This window comes from Crinia signifera, chromosome 3 (assembly GCF_055691185.1).
Source record: "Crinia signifera chromosome 3, ASM5569118v1, whole genome shotgun sequence".
Classification (NCBI taxonomy): domain Eukaryota; kingdom Metazoa; phylum Chordata; class Amphibia; order Anura; family Myobatrachidae; genus Crinia; species Crinia signifera.
The window spans coordinates 50324333-50332546 of NC_139219.1; positions in this window are offsets into that span (position 1 = coordinate 50324333).

Consider the following 8214-nt stretch of genomic DNA (forward strand, 5'->3'; position numbering starts at 1 on the left):
CCCCCCAAAAAAAATACAAAAAGTTCTCAAAAGAATTGGAATTTCCAACTTATTTTTGTATATTGCAGTAATTGATGGGTTGAGCGTTGAATGTGTTCTGTGTTAAAATGGAACCATATAACATGATATAGAGATATATATATATATATATATATATATATATATATATATATATATATATATATATATATATATATAAATAATTATATTCCATCCAGGACAACTTCATGATACTCTATAGTCTCCAGCATGCAGCTTTTCCCAGAAGCCAATACTGCAGCGGTTTTGCTATGCAGTAATATGTGAAAATGCATGTATATTGTGTTCTACAAAGAAAAGAAAAGTTGAAAAAGATTGCCATACAATTTACTGAGAAAAATAAATACAAAATTACTACATTCTGACTCTTGAGCAGAGCATTTTTATTTTATTTTTGTTTTCTTTTATTGTTCAGCATGCCTACAATTTTGTGAAAACCTTTTCAGTCACATACATTAAACTGGTTGCTTAAGAGCATATTACTAATAATTCAGTGACTGATACTTCTGAGGTAAACCCATAGGAAAAGAACAAATTTAATAAGTGTTATAATTCCCAAAGATAATTTTTTTTACAAATTCTTTGTGGGATGGTATGACAAGAACTGAGCAGACCCAATCAGCTTTGATTTTGAAGTGATTTTGTTTCCCTAAGTTATTTATATCCTTTTTCCTTTTGTAAATATATTTATTTTATTGTGAAGCTAACATCTGGATTGTAACATGTACAGAATGTATGGTAGGAATGTACTCTGTTTAGGATTGTACGTCCATTTCAAAAGTGGGTGGGAGGCAAGGAAGGGAAAATGTCCGCCATGCCCTTAAAAAGATGCACAATTCACGCCGTTCTTATTGCTTGATGTTCCATTATTCGAAAATGCACAGATTTAAAGAATCACCTGTTGTTATTCTTGTTGGCTTCTGCTATTTAGTTTATCACCTGTTGACGCCACTCCAAGTTAGTGTTCATATCCTTGCCTTCTAACGTGTCATTTGGCTGGTTCAAGTCACCTGTTGTAGGTCTTTTCCAACAAAGTCCTGGTTCCAAAAAGGTTCAGAACCTCTAATCCACCACTGTGCTGATACTGTATATTCCCGGATCGGCACAGTTCACACTGCACATGGGTGCATTGCCAGTGCCTGGGGGTAACATCTCTTGTGCTTAAATGTGGCTCTACCCATGTAAAACCCCGCTAGGTACCTGGGAAGGTTTGTACTGAGGTGACAGACCCTATTAGGTAATGGAGAGCCTGACTGAGCTATTCAATTGTTTTGTCTTTTACAACCTAATTTAATTTAAAAAATAAAATTTAACATTGCTTCTGTGTTAGAAGTGGGGTTTTTTGGTAAACACCCTTTTCACTCCCTGGGCGTGATGTACTAAGCATCACATTTTGCATTGCCATTCACTGCATGCTTATCTGTGTTTAGTAATGCCATAAGCATAGAGAAAATCTTATAGGACAGCTCTTGTATTAGGAATTGTCCTCTGTGATGATACGACTTCTGGGTTTACGACTCGGAATACTATCTGTGCATGCGACCGGTGATCGACATCGGCATGCAACCACTACCAAACCATATTGTCACAGCTATATTCCACAAATGGTTGCATCTTAGCAGTATGTAATTAGGTTCCTTTTTTTATCTAGGACTACTTGAAATAATCATTAAATTGCTAATGCAACTATTAGTATTCCTTTATATGCTGTGTACTGTTATTTGGGGAAAATGGAAAGCTATTGAGAAGTTACCTATTAGGTAAAATGTTACCTGAATAAAAATTCCTTAGCAAAATTAGAAAACCAGTGAATGTTGTGCATCCAGGCTGCACCTTCATTGCCCTCTACAGGATTGCACTTGTATTTTCACAATCCTTTAAATATAAAAATGTTTAAACTGTTCAATGAGCTCCCAGCCTTCCCTTTCTTTATGTCAGTTGTTCCCAAGCATTTTCAATTCTCGGCGCCCTAGAATATCCATATTTTTTTCATTCACGTCTCCTCTAGCCCAAAAGTTGTTGTTTTTTGAGAAATTTAGAAATATTAAATTAAGTAATTTTTTTTGTTTTTACGTCATCCTTCGGTTCAATTAAGTTTGTCCACATACTTTATGATTTACAGCCACAAGCACTGATTTTGTCTCTCAGATTGACCATAAATTTCTTGAATTGGTTTTGGACCACCAATCCAAGGCACCCTTGCAAGTACCCCACGGCACACAGTTTGGGAACCACTGCTATATGTATTATGCCAGCTGCAGCATTGTCTACTGCACAACAATGACACACCCACATCCTGGGTTTATAACAGGGTTGCCGGGAGAAGCCCGGAGAGGAATCTTGCATTACGCGTTTTGGGGGTGGGGCTTAACTGTGATGTCATTAAGCCCCGCCCCCATTACATCAAATAGCAGAAATAACTGATATCCATGGAGGGGGCGGGGCTAAAACGACACGATTGTGCCATTTTAGCTCCGCCCCCTCCCCTGAGACCCGCGGATTGCGGCATATAAATGCCGCGATTGGGGGGCTCAGTGTGGGTCCCCCTGATTCCGGGAGGGTTGCCCACCCTTCCGGGGGCCGGGAGGAAGGACCCGATTTTCGGGAGACTCCCGCAAATTCCGGGAGGGTCGGCAACCCTGGTTTATAACCGAACTGTTAATTGCTCATGACCTAGTATGTTTCATAGTAGTATGGTGGTCCTGTTGGACTGGCCTTTCACTGCACTGCGGCGGCATCACTCTGTGGTAAACCTGCTCGCAGCTCACAAGAGTCCAATTTTGTAAATATCAAATAAAGGGAATATGCATAATGACTTTTTTCGAATATTGGAACACCAACCAGTTCTCATTTTTATGCAAGGTTAATGTTTTTGAATTTGACAATGTTTGACTGAAAACGTGTACATTCATTTTTTATTTTCATTGAATTGGGCAATGCATGAAAGTTTCATTGTCTAAGAAAGGCTGTTTTTCCCTCCCACAGACCTTAGAGCTGTGCCTTTTCTATGCAATACAACAGACACGTCTGATATCACATTACTGTATTTACATGTAGGTGTATGGGCTGTAAAGCAAAACAGTTGGGCAAATGTACATGGAAATGAGCAGTCTTTTGTAGTTTTATATTATACAATAAACATTTAAAAAAAAACACATCTGTAGTTTTTTTGTTCAATGTAAAAAAAAATTATATTTTTGATATGGTAATGCATGATGGGAGGGAGTATTCTCAATGGTCACAAATGTTTTTTAAACTATATGATTATTAATGAAATTGAATTATTGCTTTTGAGAGTTCTTGGGTCTTGTCTGTATAATCTAGGGATGGGGAACCTTCGACCCTCCAGCTGTTGTTGAAATATACATCCCAGCATGCCCTGCAACAGTTTTGGTATAGCCAAATTTTGTTGCAGGGCACACTGGGATGTGCAGTTCAACAACAGCTGGAGGGCCAAAGGTTCCCCATCCCTGGTATAATCTATCTATGCCAATATTCCGTGTAGAACATATTACATAAACAAGAAAAAATTAAAAAATAAGGGGAAAAAAACATTTATGCTGAAGAGAAATCCAGGACAAGTAGGTTAAAAACATACATATGGAAATTGAGGCCAATAGACATTTAGTTGAGGAAATTTGAACTTAGGTCAAGTTTTCTCTGGTTTCATTTAAAGGTTTCTTGAAGAACCGTTCTACAATGGTGGTTGGGTGGAATGCAGGTGACGTTGTTTAGCAGCAACAAGGTAATTCAGAGTAGATGACCATACTGTGTATTCCAAAGACAGAAAGGTTAAGTTTTATAAGGAGCGTGGGGGTAACAGGATGTCAGTATTCACTGTGAGAAAATATTCATAATGGTGGGAAAGTTTAGTTTAGAACGTAAAGGTGAGGTTGGAATCCGATAAACTTGGAAATAATATAATCTGTAGCATCATTGATGGTAGTGATGAAGAGACAAAAGATTACTGGTAAGAGTTAAGGATATGTGTTGGCTCTGAAGTTTCAAAAAAATTGTCGGTAGTTTAGAAACAAGGGTCTGTAATTGACCAACTAGGAATGGAATAAGTCAGAATAGGACATTTTATGTGGGATTTGGAAGAAAAGGGAGGGAAAGGGGTACAGTATTGTGTAAGACTTTGTCATTAGGTTTTGGAATATGTGTGGTTCTCTTTTTGTTACAGGAGGTTTCCTTCAACATGGAGCCTGAGCCCATCTCAAATGGCACCTTTCCCGCCCTTTCTTTGTGGTGCTTTATTGGAGGTTCCATAGATAAGGTTAGATATGATTTGTTGTGAGGTATGTGATACATTGTATAGCTCATCCCAAAGAATATCCGAGTATGGATCATTAGGTCACCAGCATGTTGGTCGACAGTTATAAGGTCAACACCATTAGGTAGACATGGTCATTAGGTCGACATGGGGGTAGGTCAGCAGTTAAAAGGTCAACATGGGTTTTTTCACTTTTTTTTTTTACCCGAATGTCGATACAGTCGACATGGACACTGAAATGTGCCACCAGGTCCCCTTTCATGGCTCGCTGCGCTCGCCATGCTTCGGGCATGATGCCCCGCTACGCTCGGCACACTATTTTATTCTCCCACCACGCCCTAGTGGATGGTAGGGCATAAAATACCGCCTGTTGGCAACATGCTGGTGACCCAATGACTGTTTCCCGAATATCCAGCTAAGCCTCATGAACAAACTAAACTGTTCCATTCTTGCTAGGGGATGACCATGTAGAAATTTACTGTGAAAAATCTAAATAATGTGTGATCTGACTTTTTTGCCCCTGTATAAGCATGGCCATAGAGGTGGTACATATTCGTCTTTCTGGTGACATCGGGTCAATGTTTTTGTATCGTTTGTCTTTTTAAATTCTACTTGATTTGGTCATGTAGGAATGGGCCAGACATGATTAGGAAAGAGCCAAGGTAATGTAACTGTTATACTATAAATGATCTACTTGTTGCCTACACCATACAGTATTTGGACCATATGCTACTGTATTTTAAGAAACTTCATATTTCTTCTGGAACAGCACTTGCATCCAATAATGTAACTTTTACCTTCTGGGCGTTTAGAGACTGGGCAGATACTATTTATGTGGACACAGAAAATATAATAGACCATTTTAAACTTAAGGCAATCAAGTTATTGATATTCTCTGTGATACAAGGATGCAATTACCTTCTCATCCACTTATGAGTCTCTAGAAGTATATGCCAGGAGAGCCTCGGGGCTTCCCCCATGGTTGTCAGTGCCACTGTCAAAGAATTTTTTTAACTACACTTCACTTTAATTGGAGTTTTAAGTTCATTATTTATCAAATGCCGTCCTCTGTCAGTTCACATGTTCACTACCATATAACAGGTGCAGAGGTGTAGTCATTACGATCACATTCTAGAGAGAATGTTTTCTGGCCACTCTGATTGTCAACTTGCTGATTATTGGATTGCTGACGCTATCCACCAGTCAGAGTGCAGTATTCTCTACCTGCTTGTAGCCAACAGCGAATGGCTTTCAGCTTGCTGATTGGTGGATAGCTAGAGCATCCAGCAGAGTGCGGACAGTCATTCACTGTATGGAAGCATACGGAGAGACATAGTGCAGGGCCGCAAGAGGGGCAAATTATTATTTTTTAAAAACATTACCTAGTATTACCTAGAAGGGTGGGAAAGGGCCCCCTGTGAATTGCTTTGCCCAGGGATTTCAGTGCTGTGAAGACGACCCTGCTACAGATCCACAGGTGGTCTGGAAAACCTGAACTGCTATTGGCTAATGAGGACTGAATTTGCAAAACACTGAACTGGATCAATAATTCAGAAAAATACTAGAGAAATATCCTAGATTTTGCATCCAGATAGAATTGGAGATATCTGCAAGGTATCAATGTTTTCAGAAGTTTGGTGCTGCCACATTTAAGCAGCCTTTACATTCCTGTGGCAATAAGGAAGACAAGCTGGAGCCAGAATCCTGGCATTCACATTATTAGATGAGATTCTGTTGGGTGTAGGGATTTAAGAGAATTCAAGAGATCTAGATGCATATTACTCTAGATCTATTGGTTTGCAGCTTCATCAACCAACCATCATCATCATCATCAACAACTTTTTCCTTGTAAGCAAAAACAAATAAATACCAAAAGTGCCCAGATAGATAAGGTATCAGATTATTAGGTGACATGCTTCAGTTAACTTAATATTACATTCAGTAATGATTGATTTAGCACCTCACAACGCACTGCTTTGGAAGGCCCCCACCATGGAACTACGAGAGGACTAAACCGGTGCCTGCGGATCAAGGCAGCATACCACAGCTATATTTAGAATGACTCAAGGAAACATTACGTAAGCACTATAGTAGGACTCATTAACATGCAGCTGTGGTCATTAGGTCATGCTCAAATCCTCCATAGAACCTAATTTACAACAGTCACGTTTGGCAAAGTCAATGAATAGGCAATTATTTAATCCCCAAAAGATGGCTAATTCTGGCATTACCACATGTAGAATAATTGAATCATTTATAATAAACACTGGATGGCTGGTCAGGCATGGGCTTCTCCTCCCCACCGGCAGCCATCAGAATAGAGGGAGGATGCCTTATTTAGCTGTGTTGCCCTGAAGCGTTTTGTAGTCTGCTAAAAGGATGCTGGCGAGCTTGTATTGTATGTACGGATGCCGAAGCCTTTGTCTGGGAAGCATTACAGTGCCACGTGAAATACTAATGGAGGCATTTCCATTGAATCTAGTCTGAATACTCGAGGCATGTCTCAAAGGACTAAATGGATGCACTATACAGTATCATCCCTCTTTGCTTCACCACCTAATATCAGAGGGGCCTTTCGCTCTAAATCACGCTCCATCCAAGAGGGCCATATCTACTAAGCCTTGAAAGCTGATAAAGTGGAGAGTGATGAAGTACCAACCAACCAGCACCTGACATTTTTCAAAAACAGCCTGTAACATGGCAGTTAGGAGTGGCTGGTACTTTAGTGCTTTGTACATATTTCCCTAATTATATACATAGCTCATCCACATACTAGCATACATAGAACGGTCTCATTGCATAGTGTTTAGGTCAGGCATGTCCAAACTATGGCCTTCTAGGTGCTGTGAAACTACAAGTCCCATCATGCCTTGCCACAGTTTTGTGATTAGGGAATGCCAAAACTATGGCAAGGGATGCTGGGATGTGTAGTTTCACCACAGCTGGAGGGCCATAGTTTGGACATGCCCGGTTTAGGTGTATTGGGCTGATATCGGGATTTAGGGTTCATGTATGTGTATTTGGCTAAGAATACTTTCTGTAACAAAGGACTAAGCTTTGGAACAAGATGACTTTAAAGGGGGAATGCCAACCATTTATTTTATGTTCTACCCATTGTGTTTCTTGTGGCTGCAGCATTTGTTTTCTTTTTTCTTAAGCTATATCACCCAGCCATTGATCTCAGACAGCAGCTTATTCGTTTCAGATGGTGAGGGTCAGTTTCCAGCCAATATTTGTTTGCAAAAGGTTGACATAGGAAAAGGTCAACAGGGTTAAAGGGTTGACTGGAAAAGAGACAAATGAAGATGTTGACAATTGTCGACATGGACCCCCAGTCCCATGTCCCCATACTGATGAAAACATCTGAATTAGCCCCAATAAGAGGGGTTATTATAAACGTATAAAACAAACAAACATTACATGTGGGGAGGTTTTTATTGTGTGCCCTGCTGTGGATTGTACAATACTGTATGTACGTGGTGGTGCTCTGGCTTACATGACAGAAATCACAGCCAGCGCTGGCAGGACTCGGTCACACCAGCTGCTGCTAACGTCATAGCTGTTACTCAGCACAGAGAACAAATGGAGAGATGTAGGACACAGAATGTAAAATGTGACAGCAGCAGTCCTGCACTGGTCACATGCTACTTTAAGTCACAAGGCCCGGCACCACATGTATGATCATTCTTCATATGTAAGCGCATTCTTGCCGGAGAGATACAGTACCGCTGCAGCATTGGACAGATAACTCTAAAACCTCCTTCTAGAAGTCAATCAAGCATCAGGTATCAGGTGAGATAAACCTGCAACACTTTTGTCTCCCTGCAAGCTGAATGTATTGGAACCCACGGTGTTAATCTAGCCACACATGGGCCTATCCTTCATATTATGTGATTGACACC